This window comes from Sapajus apella, unplaced genomic scaffold (genome assembly GCF_009761245.1).
Source record: "Sapajus apella isolate SASKATOON/1434 unplaced genomic scaffold, GSC_monkey_1.0 scaffold104, whole genome shotgun sequence".
In the NCBI taxonomy this organism is placed as follows: domain Eukaryota; kingdom Metazoa; phylum Chordata; class Mammalia; order Primates; family Cebidae; genus Sapajus; species Sapajus apella.
Genome location: NW_022437044.1, coordinates 1600913 through 1614417, shown reverse-complemented (window position 1 = coordinate 1614417; position 13505 = coordinate 1600913). Strand labels below are relative to the sequence as shown.

The 13505-nt window shown below is 35.9% G+C and overlaps 1 long non-coding RNA gene across 1 annotated transcript; it reads right to left on the bottom strand.

Moving 5' to 3' along the window:
• Positions 1 to 393: 393 nt before the first annotated feature.
• LOC116536853 lies at positions 394 to 13136 on the bottom strand. Its single transcript, XR_004262827.1, has 3 exons — positions 12997 to 13136; positions 8402 to 8410; positions 394 to 406 (listed from the first exon to the last, which is right to left on the bottom strand). It is a non-coding gene; the product is annotated as an uncharacterized LOC116536853 (long non-coding RNA).
• Between the last annotated feature and the right edge of the window lie 369 nt (positions 13137 to 13505).

Below are 13505 nucleotides of genomic sequence, written 5' to 3'. Positions count from 1 at the left end.
CTATTTTAATTCTGTGACTTTTGAGTAGAAGATGTTTATTTTGTTGCTTTAACACTTATTTTCCTTTAAAAATACTTAAATTATGTTTCATTCTTAACTGTCATTTTATGTCCACCTGCCACGGCACTTTCCCTGAGTGTATATCTTTGGTTTTATAACTCAGACACTGGTAAGATAATGTCCTCTTGATCTTACTTTAATTTATGGCACACCGCTAGAATTAACATATTCTCTCAAGTAAGAGCTACCAGTAATTCATTAATGGACTGACTCATCTTCACTCAACTAAGTTTCACATGGTCACCACTAAGTGGCAGTGTAGCAACAGTCTTCTGCGCAGTATTGCTATCACTTATTCCACTTCACGTTTGGTTTTCTTTAAGAATGCCAAAGTTCTTTATTCTTTCTCTTTTTTAAATGGATGAGACAATGGTATTTCTATTCCTAATTTCTGTTTTTAACTTTCAATTTTAGCTAAAATTTCTGTAATCACGCAACTTATGTAATATATCTTTTTTTTTTTTTTTTTTTTTGTAGCGAAAGAAACTAGTAAATCTGGTTTGCCAACCTGCTTTCTCTAGCTAAGAATGACAATGGGATAGTTAATTTTAAACTGGTTTCATTACTGTCTTAGAATCAAAGCCTAAGCTATTGCTCCAGTTAGTAGAACCTATATGTGTGTGTCATAGCCAGAAGACAACTTGCCTTCAGCACTTCAGCCATCACATAATATTACCTCTGGAAAGAGCAGAAGATCAAACACCGCATGTTCTCACTCATAAGCGGGTGTTGAACAATGAGAACACATGGACACAGGGAGGGGAGCACTACACACTGGGGTCTGTTGGGGGGAAATAGGGGAGGGACGGTGGGGGGTGGGGAGTTGGGGAGAGATAGCATGGGAAGAAATGCCAGATGTAGGTGATGGGGAGGAAGGCAGCAAATCACACTGCCAAGTGTGTACCTATGCAACAATCTTGCATATTCTTCACATGTACCCCAAAACCTAAAATGCAATAAAATAAATTAAAAAAATATATTACCTCTGGAAAAGCCTCCTGGTACATTTCACTAAGTTGAATTTTCTGTATTAATGATTACCAAATATAATCTCTGATACAGTCAGAGTGCCAGAAAACACTCAAAAAATTATCCAGTAGTCCAACCCCCTGATTTTAGAATAAGATTGATTTCCAAAAATATTTGGATTATTAGCTATGTTTGCATATCCAGTTTATGGCAAAACCAAGACTAGGGTTAAGATGTTCTCATTTTCAGATCAGATGTCTTTATAATTATTATCTCTTTGAAACTTGGGTAATGATTATATGATTCCAAATAACTTAAAATGAATAAATGTAGTCAAATATCTAAATTTGCACAATTGGTCATATATTTGTAATATAAACAAAAACTTCAGATTAATTTTCTTCCCACTGGAGTAATCAATGTTGAGAAGGCATAGACAGAAAAATCTAATTTGCCATCCAAGTTGAATATAATTTTTCTTAAGAGTCTATCATTATGTTGAAGCTTATCATTAGGCTTCACAAAAACATATTTGTAAAGTGTTTAAATCTTCCAATCATTACAGACTACCCACAAATAAAGAGCGCATATAAATAGAGTTGGTCTAAAATTGTGTTCGATTACAATAAGAACAATTTGTTCTCTTCAACACACAATAGTTGGGCACTGTCACTCTTACATGGTAGGGTAAGAGTGTTTGCAGTAATTCTGTCACACTGCTGCAGCTCTTCTCTTGTCACAGTTTAATCCTAGCAAACAATTTGTGGGTTTAGTTTTCAGTTTTGAGGCTTTAAACTCAGGGAAACAGCAATAGTTTCTTTTTTCTTCTAACAGTAAATCATCATAAAACCTAGATTGTTTCCCTGACCTGCATAAGTTGGTGCTGTGAATATAAGTTTAATTTCTGGAACTCTGTGGAAAAAAATTCAAAACAGGGCTCTTTGCCTTTTGTTAATTGCAAGATAGAAATTCCAACAAAGTGATGAAGAATATGATTGTTTTTATAAATCACTGCAGGGTAGCAATAACAAAATACCAAGGGGTAAAAAATACTGCCTCAAAAAAATTGCAATTTTGTGTTTATTAAATAATGATTCTTACTGTAATTAATATAGTCTTCCAAAATGTGTCATATTAGTATTCATAATATTGAAAAATTTTGACATGTTAAAGATTTACATTTTAAAAAATTTTAAGAGCATATATAGCTGTCTGTACTCCACCACTGTTATTTACCTTGAATACAATTTCTGTACTTTTTGAGATTCTTGGACCCAAATTGTCAATATATAAAAGCTAAATTGCTTCCAAAAGCTGATTGCAAACAGATTCTAACCAAAAACAAATCAATCAAATAGAAATGATTCTTAGATTACTAACAGTATATTATGCATTGAACATGGCTCAAATTTTAAATTTTCTCCATTATATTTGCTAATGATTATGTTGTGATTAACTGTGGAACAAGCAGCATGTGTTATGTCCAAAATGAACAAAGTGGAAGGCAGATGGGCGAAAAGGTTTGCGGATCAGTAAGTCACTTTAATTTGAGGTGGCCAAAGATATCCTTCAAATGATTTAGTCCCCTACCCATCTCTTAGCAGTTCAACATCCTCCAGGCTCTAACACAACCCTATCTCCTCCTACTCTACCTGCCTTGGCCGGTAGTCACTAGCCACAAACATCTATTTAAATTTAAATTTTATTAACTAAAATAAATATAATTATCTATTAAATTCCTCAGTCACACTGGTTATATTTTAAATGCTCAATACCAACATATAACTAGTGACTCCTGTATAGGACAAGGCAGATTATAGAATATTTTTACTACTGAAAAAACTTCTATTCGATAATGCTGTGAATTTACCCAGTTAGCTTAAGCAATCTCACTTACATCATGTCTCACCTACCACGGAGGGCTACTCTCAAATCTCTCTCTCTATGCCTCGATTTCCTCACTTGTTATAAGAGAACAATAATAGCTACCACATAGGATTGTTGGGAAGACAAAATCAAACAAAGCATTTCAATATGTTTTAAAGTACTGGACCCATAGTAGACCCTCAATTATTTTTAATGAATCAGGAATGTCTTCATTGTTGTTAATAGTAACACTCTCTTGAACTCCAGAACTATATATTTAACAACCTTCTAAATATCTACATCTGACCATACAGGAACCCCAAACTCGATATAGCCAAAGCCTAACAATACGGAACAAGATTGTCTTATGCATAATCGCCATTTGAATATCTGAAAACAGCCGTTATTTCTACCCTTGGATTAATCTATGATAAAATGATTTAGTTCCTTTAATATCTTTACTGATGTTTTCTAAACCCCTTTAAATTCTCAGCTTAAGTGTCACTTCTTTTGGAAGTTACTCCTATTTCTTATGACATCTAGGAATCTGTTAAGAAACCAACAATTGCATTCCTCTTTCTACTTAAACAGTTTTGCCTTTTTGTTCCTTCCCATTATTAGAACACAAGTGACCTGACCAAAAGTGTCGTTTCTTATCATGGCATTCTTAAATGATAGCACAGATCCTATCACAGAGTAAGGACTAGCAAAACCTTGTTTGAACAAATATTTCACATATAAGAGGAGCTTTGAAATATAGACTAAAAGATTTGTAGAGTTCAGATGGTGGAATGAAGGGCAAAAATGCCATTAGTGAAGCCATCAGGGTGTGCAAGTATTAAGTGCTTTGTAGGGGAGGGAGTGAATAGGCCAGTTTCATTGGAGAAGATAATTCATTTTGGAATAAATTTTAAAATGAGTAAGAAACAATTTTCTGAGTTTGAAAGAGTGATCTACATTATTCTATAAGCAATGGGGAGTCACTGGTGAGTTGGGATGGGAAAAGTAACATTATCAAAGCAAATTTTCAGCAAGATTAATCTGGAGATACTGGGATAGAATGGGTAGGGGGAGACACTAGAGGTGCTGAGATCAGTTAAAAGATTATTACAGTGAACCACGCATGAGGTCATAACGTCTTAGAATAAGAAGATTGTGATGAGAAAGGTAGAATGAAGAAGAAGTTGATGGAAAAAGAAAAAAGTTCAATACAATGAAAATTGAGATGCCTAATGGGGAATATGGCTGTTAAATGAAGAAAAATATTTGGTTTGGAAATACTTTGATTGAGGTACCTGACAGCCAGAGCTATGAAGGAAATATCCCACATATTGTTCATATGCTAGACTACAGCTTTAAAAATTTAGCCTAGAGAGATGGATTTGGGTGTTACACATTATTGAAACCATAAGAATATAGGTGATATTTAAAGGTTAGAGAGCACAGGAAAAAAAAAATGGTCCTAGTACTGAATCTTAGGAAATGCCTGTATTTAGAATTTGTGCAATGGAAAGATGAGGCAATGGAAACTGAGAAGGAACATCAGAGAGGTAAGCACCACTTTCCATGATGTGTACTGCAGTTGCTCCATTCTCTTAAGATGATAATTCTCACACTAATGAAAGTGGTGAAAATCTGATATTATTGTCTTTTTTTTTTTTAACAATGCCACAACTCTACACAAAACTAGTTACATTTTCTCTAGAAAGGTGATCGTCTCTATCTGCTCTGTACTAATTCTTACTTCTATTTCCCTATATTATTATCCATGCTGTTATTATTTCTCCTGAAAAATTTACTAGATTACTATGCTATTTTCTCTCAATACTTCAAAATGTCACTCCACTTTCTTCTTGCTTGCATAGCTTCTGAGAAGTTAGGTGTCATTCTTATAATGATTTCCCCCCTTTTCCCCTCTGACTTCTTTCAGTATTTTATTCTTTAGCTTTTACTTCTTACAGTTTGAATAAGATATGCCTAGGTGTAGTTCTCCCCTATAGAACAGTTCATTCTTTTTAACATTCCCTGAGCTTTCTAGGTCTGTGGTTTGATATCCAACATTAATTTTGGGGAAATTCTCAGTATTGCTTCAAATGTTGCTTCACTTTCTTTCTTTTTTTTCTTATTTTCTCACCTCATGAAGAGTTCACCTTTTGTAGCTGTCCCGCAGTTCCTGGATATTTTATTCTCTTTTTTTCATTCTGTTTTCTCTTTGCTTTTCTGTTTTGGAAGTTTCTGTTGACATATCTTCAAGTTCACTGAGTCGTTCCTGAGATGTGTTCGCTCTACCAATTAGCCCATCAAAGGTATTCTTTATTTCTGTTAGTTTTTTTGTTTGTTTGTTTTTGGCATTTCTATTTGATTCTTTCGTAGAATTTATATCTCTCTGCTTACATTATCAGTTCTTTCATATCGTCTACTTTTTCATTGGAACCCTTGGAATGTCAGCTATAGTTTTTAAATTTCTAAAAGAGAAAAGCATACAGATTTACTAAAAATTTGCCTGATTCTATCACCCAGAACTCAATGTTTTCTAAACACCTACCATTTAAAAATGCTCAGCTTAAGTGTTGCTTATCTTGTGAAGTTACTTCTGTTCCTTATGACATCTTGTAATTTTTTCGTAAATCAACAGTTGCATTCCTCATGCTACTTAGGAAGTTTTGCCTTTTTGTTAATTTCTATCATTAGGACATTAGTGTTTTAGTGTATATGGTTATTTTTTATACATTTAAAAATATAGGTGATATAATAATATATGTCTGATTTTTAAATATACAGCTTTTTCTCAGTCCGAAATCAGTATATATTATTTGGAGATAATGTATTATCTACTTAAGCAAAATGATAAAATATAAATCACCATGTTCTTTTTAACCAGGAAAAATATGTGGTCAGTATTTACAGGTATGTATATCTCTTCAGATGTGTTTATATATAAGTTTCTGTGTGCTTACATATTTTAATGTAATTGTATTGGATATATTATATAACATACCTTTTCTCATACTTTAATGTCTTTAATTAATTTTGTAGTATAAGCAATAGAAAAATAGTTCCAAGTGCTATGGGAGATAATATAAAGACAGGATTGATTATCTATGATTCTGTAATTTAAAAAATTCACTATAAACTTTTAAGATGTCAGAAATGGTTGTTAATTTGCTTGTCAATAAAATGTATTACCACTTCTTTGAGGATAGTGGGATTTATCTTTACTTTTAGAAATTCCATACATGATGTACCTCAAGAATGAAAAAGTTAGCCACTATAAAGCAATTGCCAGCCATGTATCAAATTTATTCTCTGAGATCTTCTATAACCCACTTAGAAGAAACAAGCCTTATGGGCATTAGGACCAAAGCTCAGAGATTTTTCCAATTCAAAAAACTTTTTTTTTTTTTTTTTTAGACGGAGTTTTGCTCTTGTTACCCAGGCTGGAGTGCAATGGCGCTATCTTGGCTCACCGCAACCTCCGCCTCCTGGGTTCAGGCAATTCTCCTGCCTCAGCCTCCTGAGTAGCTGGGATTACAGGCACACGCCACCATGCCCAGCTGATTTTTTGTATTTTTAGTAGAGACGGGGTTTCACCATGTTGACCAGGATGGTCTTGGTCTGTTGACCTCGTGATCCACCCGCATCGGCCTCCCAAAGTGCTGGGATTACAGGCGTGAGCCACCGCGCCCGGCCCTCAAAAAACTTTTGAAACTAAATTCACCATATCTTTCCATTTTTTTAAATCAGTGACTAAAGAAAGCAATGACACCTCCTCCTCTGGGCATCTCTAATGCCTATTGTGTACTTTCTTATCTCTGCTAATATGCCTCCCCTATCGCCCACCTCCAAAGCATATGAAATACTCGCTATTTTCCCAGTGTCTCCATCTTTTCTCAAAAAACATGTTTCTTTGAAGTTCTCGTCAGTGGTGACTGTTTAATGTTTCTCACACATGGCATCCTGCTTGGTCACCATTATAGTTTACTCTCTATCTTATTAGAACAAAATTCTTTGTGCTTTAAGGCCCATGCAATTTACTTAGACAATTCACTTATTCAACAAAATTTTTAACACTATTTTCTGAGTCAAGAACCACATTAGGCACTAGACATTCTGCAGGAAACAAAACAAATCAAGTTTTATCTTCTGTTGGTTTCCATAATAACACTTTCTCTTGTTTCCTATCCCACTCCCCCATTGAAATTTTAAACGCTCTGGTTCTAGGCCACCTTTCTCTGCTCAATTTTAACTCTTGTTTTCTTTACGTCTTGTAACTCAAGTGCCATGTATATGCCGATTACTCCCAAGATAAAAGAGTTAACTAAGAATTAAGTGTACTCGATAAATTTGTGGGCTTCAGCTATGAATTCAGTGCTTTTCCAAAAAACTAATCATTATCACCTCATTTTAATGTTCATATCCCTCTTTTTCGTAAACAGCATCCATAGGTAATTAGTTTTTCCTGGTAAACACCATTCAATATGCGCCCACACACTTCTCCTTGTATACATAAGACTACATTGTAGTTATATCTGCATGATAGAAAACTGACCTGAATGAATACAATTCATTATACTATTATTGTATTTTGATAATCAATGTTATTATATATACATAAACATTGACTGTTCCTTAGAACAATCAGAAACACTTAAGTCAATGGTTCCTGGACACTAAAATCATGGTTTGTCTCAGCAGATGAAACCACCTTGATAGCCACCATTTTAAATTGACGTAACGTTTTACTCATTCAAAAATTGAACAACCTTTTAATTTTTTAGCAAATGTGTGCCTTCAGAAGAAAGATTATCATTTCTTACTGTTTTCAATAAAAATATGTAACTTAAGTGTCTTAGTCATAACATAAACCAGTGCATAAAATGAGTATTTAAATTCTTACTGTGTGCCTAATATTGTATTAAGCATGATCAGGTAATGGTACCAAAAAATAAAAGTAGCATGTTTGTGAGTTCAATCAAATGAAGAGTTTGAATTTACCAATATCATTATTTATTTAAATTGTGAATTATTATTTAAGCTACTGAAAACTATGACACAGGACTAATCATGTGTCAACATTGGAAGTTGGAAATGATATAAATCAAATGTAAATCTCAAATAATCATTTAAATAACTGTAAAAATTCTCATTAGTTTTCTGTCCTTTTTTTAAATTGTACTTTAGGTTCTGGGGTACATGTGCAGATCATGCAGGATTGTTGCATAGGTACACACATGGCAATGTGGTTTGCTGCCCCCATTCTCCCGTCACCAATATCGGACATTTCTCCCCATGTTATCCCTCCCCGACCTCCCCACCTGCTGTCCTTCCCTTGGCCCCCTGCAACAGACCCCAGTGTGTGATGCTCCCCTCCCTGTGTCCATGTGTTCTCATTGTTCAACAACCGCCTATGAGTGCAAACATGTGGTGTTTGATTTTCTGTTCTTGTGTCAGTTTGCTGAGAATGATGGTTTCCAGATTCACCCAAGTCCCTACAAAGGACACGAACTCATCATTTCTTATGGCTGCATAGTATTCCATGGTGTATATGTGCCACATTTTCCCTGTCCAGTCTATCGTTGATGGGCATTTGGGTTGGTTCCAGGTCTTTGCTATTGTAAACAGTGCCACTATGAACATACGTGTGCATGTGTCCTTATAATAGAATGATTTATAATACTTTGGGTATATACCCAGTAATAGGATTGCTGGGTCAAATGGAATTTCTATTTCTAGGCCCTTGAGGAATTGCCACACTGTCTTCCACAATGATTGAACTAATTAACACTCACAAAAACAGTGTAAAAGTGTTTCTGTTTCTCCACATCCTCTCCTGCATCTGTTGTCTCCAGATTTTTTAACGATCAATATACTAACTGGCCTGAGATGGTATCTCACTGTGGTTTTAATTTGCATTTCTCTAATAATCAGTGATGATGAGCGTTTTTCATATGTTTGTTGGCCTCATATATGTCTTCTTTTGAAAAATGTCTGTTCATACCCTTCCCCACTTTTGAATGGGTTTGTTTTTTTTCTTGTAAATCTGTTTTAGTTCTTTGTAAATTCTGGATATTAGCCCTTTGTCAGATGGGTAGATTGCAAAAATTTTTTTCCCATTCCGTTGGTTGCCAATTCACACTAATGATTGTTTCTTTTGCTGTCCAGAAGTTCTGGAGTTTAATTAGGTCTCATTTGTCTATTTTGGCTTTTGTTGCCAATGCTTTTGGTGTTTTAGTCATGAATTCCTTGCCTATGCCTATGTCCTGAATGATTTTGCCTACATTTTCTTCTAGGGGTTTTATGGTGTTAGGTCTTATGTTTAAGCCTTTAATCCATCTGGAGTTAATTTTAGTGTAAGGTGTCAAGAAGGGGTCCAGTTTCTGCTTTCTGCACACTGCTAGCCAGTTTTCCCAACACCATTCATTAAATAGAGGATCCTTTCCTCATTGCTTGTTTTTGTCAGGTTTGTCAAAGATCATATGGTTGCAGATGTGTGGTGTTGCCTCCAAGTCCTCTGTTCTGTTCCATTAGTCTATATCTCTGATTTGGTACCAGTACCATGCTGTTTTGATTACCATAGCTTTGTAGTATAGTTTGAAATCAGGTAGTGTGATGCCTCCAGCTTTGTTCTTTTTGCTTAGGATTCTCTTGGCTATGCAGGCTCTCTTTTGGTTCCATATGAAGTTTAAGTTGTTTTTTTCCAGTTCTGTGAAGAAGGTCATTGGTAGCTTCATGGGGATAGCGTTGAATCTACAAATTACTTTGGGGAGCATGGCCATATTCACAATATTGATTCTTCCTAACCATGAGGACGGAATGTTTCTCCATTTGTTTCTGCCCTCTCATTTCCTTGAGCAGTGGTTTGTAGTTCTCCTTGAATAGGTCCTTTACGTCCTTTGCTAGTTGTATTCCTCGGTATTTTATTCTCTTTGTAGCAATTGTGAATGGGAGTTCACTCATGATTTGGCTCTCTGTTAGTCTGTTATTGGTATATAGAAATGCTTGTGATTTCTGCGTATTGATTTTGTATCCTGAGACTTTGCTGAAGTTGCTTATCAGTTTAAGGACATTTTTGGCTGAGATGACAGGGTCTTCTAAATATACAATCATGTCATCTGCAAATAGAAACATATGACTTCCTCTTTCCCTAATTGAATAAACTTTATTTTTTTTTTCTTCCCTAACTGCTCTAGCTAGTAGTTCCAATACTATGTTGAATAGGAGCGGTGACAGAGGGTATCCTTGTCTAGTGCTGGATTTCAAAGGGAATGATTCCAGTTTTTGTCCATTCAGTATGATATTTGTTGTAGGCTTGTCATTAATAACTTTTATTATTTTGAGATATGTTCCTTTGATACCCAGTATATTGAGAGCTTTTAGCATAAAGGGCTGTTGAATTTTGGCAAAGGTCTTCTCTGCATCTATTGAGATAATCGTGTGGTTTTTGTCTTTGGTTTTGTTTATGTGGTGGATTACGTTTATAGACTTGTGTATGTTGAACCAGGCTTGCATCCCAGTAATGTAGCGTACTTCACGGTGATGGATAAGCTTGATGATGTGCTGTTGCAATCAGTTTGCCAGTATTTTATTGAAGATTTTTGCATCTATGTTCATCATGGATATTGGCTTGAAGTTTTCTTTTTTCATTGAGTCTCTGCTGGGTTTTGGTATCAGGATAATGTTGGTCTAATAAAATGATTTGGGAAAAATTCCCTCTTTTTGGATTGTTTGGAATAGTTCAGAAGGAATGATACCAGCTCCTCTTTATATATCTGGTAGAATTCAGCTGTGAACCTGTCTGGACCTGGACTTTTTTTGGTTGGTAGGCTATTAATTGCTGCCTCAACTTCAGCCCTTGTTATTGGTCTATTCAAGGTTTCAACTTCTTCCTGGTTTAGGCTTGGGAGGGTGCAAGTGTCCAGGAATTTATCCATTTCTTCCAGGTTGACTGGTTTATGTGCATAGAGTTGTTTGTAGTAGTCTCTGATTGTAATTTGTATTTCTGTGGACTCAGTGGTGGTATCCCCTTTATCATTTTTTATTCCATCTATTTGATTCTTCCCCCTTTTCTTTTTTATTTATCTGGCTAGCAGTCTGTCTATTTTGTTGATCTTTTCAAAAAACCAGCTCCTGGATTTATGAATTTTTTGAAGGATTTTTTGTGTCTCTATCTCCTTCAGTTGTACTCTCATCTTAGTTATTTCTTGTCTTCTGCTAGCTTTTGAGGTGTGTGTGTGTTTTTTTTTTTTTTTTGTCTTGCTCCTCTGGCTCTTTCAATTTTGATGATAGGGTGTGGATTTTAGATCTTTCCTCACTTTTCATGTGGGCATTTATTGCTATAAATTTCCCTCTAGACACTGCTTTAAATGTGTCCCAGAATTTCTGGTATGTTGTGTCTTCATTCTCGTTGGTTTCAAAGAACATCTTTATTTTTGTGTTCATTTCATTGTTTACCCAGTTGACATTCAGGAGACAATTGTTCAGTTTCCATGAAGTTGTCCTTTTCTGAGTTAGTTTCTTAATTCTGAGCTCTAATTTGATTGCACTGTGGTCTGAGAGACTGTTTGTTATGATTTCCATTCTTTTGCATTTGCTGAGGAGTGATTTACTTCCAATTATGTGGTCAATTTTAAATTAGGTGGCATGTGGTGTTGAGAAGAATGTATATTCTGTGGATTTGGGGTGGTGATTTCTGTAGATGTCTATTTGGTCTGCTTGGTCCAGATGTGAGTTCAAGTCCTGGATATCCTTGTTAATTTTCTGTCTCGTTGATTTGTCTAATACTGACAGTGGAGTGTTAAAGTCTCCCACTATTATTGTGTGGAGTCTAAGTCTCTTTGTAGGTCTTTAAGAACTTGCTTTATGAACCTGGGTGCTCCTGTATTGGGTGCATATATATTTAGGTTTGTTAGCTCTTCTTGATCCATTGATGCTTTTACCATTATATAATGCCCTTCTTTGTCTCTTTTGATCTTTGTTCGTTTAAAATCCTTTTTATCAGAGACTAGGATTGCAACTCCTGCTTTTTATTTTGCTCTCCATTTGCTTGAAAAATCTTCCTTCTTCCCTTTATTTTGAGCCTATGTGTGTCCTTGCATGTGAGACGGGTTTCCTGAATACAGCACACCAATGGGTTTTGATTTTTATCCAATTTGCCAGTCTGTGTCTTTTGATTGGGGCATTTAGTCCATTTGCATTTAAGGTTAATATTGTTATGTGTGAATTTGATCCTACCATTTTGATGCTAGCTGGTTGTTTTGTCTGTTAGTTGACACATTTTCTTCATTGTGTCGATGGTCTTTACCATGTGGTAGATTTTTGGAGTGGCTGGTACTGGTTGCTCCTTTCCTTGATTAGTGCTTCTTTCAGGAGCTCTTATAAGGCAGGCCTGGCGGTGATGAAATCTCTGAGCAATTGCTTATTCATAAAGGATTTTCTTTCTCCTTTGCTTAGGAAGCTTAGTTTGGCTGGATATTAAATTCTAAGTTGAAAGTTCTTTTCTTTAAGGATGTTGAATATTGACCCCCACTCTCTTCTGGCTTGTAGAGTTTCTGCTGAGAGATCTGCTGTGAGTCTGATGGGCTTCCCTTTGTGGGTAACCCGACCTTTCTTTCTGGCTGCCCTTAGCATTTTATCCTTCATTTCAACCCTGGTGAATCTGAAGTTTATGTGCCTTGGGGTTGCTCTTCTCGAGGAATATCTTTGTAGTGTTCTCTGTATTTCCTGAACTTGAATGTTGGCCTGCCTTGCTAGGGTGGGAAAGTTCTCCTGGATAATATCCTGAAGACTGTTTTCCAGCTTGGACTAATTCTGTCCGTTGCATTGAGGTACACCTGTCAAACTTAGATTAGGTCTTTTCACATAATCCCATATTTCTTGGAGGCTTTGTTCATTTCTTTTCACTCTTTTTTTCTCTATTCTTGCCTTCTCCTTTTATTTCATTGAGTTGATCTTCAACCTCTGATATCCTTTCTTATCCTTTCTTCTGCTTGGTCAATTTGGCTGTTGAAACTTGTGTGTACTTTGCTAAGTTCTCGTGCTGTGTTTTTCAGCTCCATGAAGTCGTTTATATTCTTCTTTAAGCCGTTTATCCTAGTTAGCAACTATCTAACCTTTTTTCCAGGTTCATAGTTTCCTTGCATTGGGTTAGAACATGTTCTTTTAGCTCAGAGAAGTTTGTTATTACCCACCGTCTGAAGCCTGTTTCTGTCATTTCATCCAATTCATTCTCCATCCATCTTTGATTCCTTGCTGGTGAGGAGTTGTGATCCCTTGGAGGAGGAGAGGCATTCTTGTTTTTGGTGTTTTCCTCCTTTTTGCGCTGGTTTCTTCCCATCTTAGTGGTTTTATCTACCTGTAGTCTTTGTAGTTGGTGACTTTTGGATGGGCTCTCTGAGTGGATGTCCTTTCTTTGATGTTGAAGTTATTTCTTTCTGCTTCTTAGTTTTCCTTCTAACAGGCTCGTCTGCTGCAGGACTGCTGGAGGTCCATTCCAGACCCTGCTTGCCTGGGGCTGCAGAACAGCAAGGGTTGCTGCATGTTTCTTCCTCTGCTATCCTAGTCCCAGAAGGATGCCAGCCAGCTGTTGGCCTGACCTTCCCTTTATGAGGTGT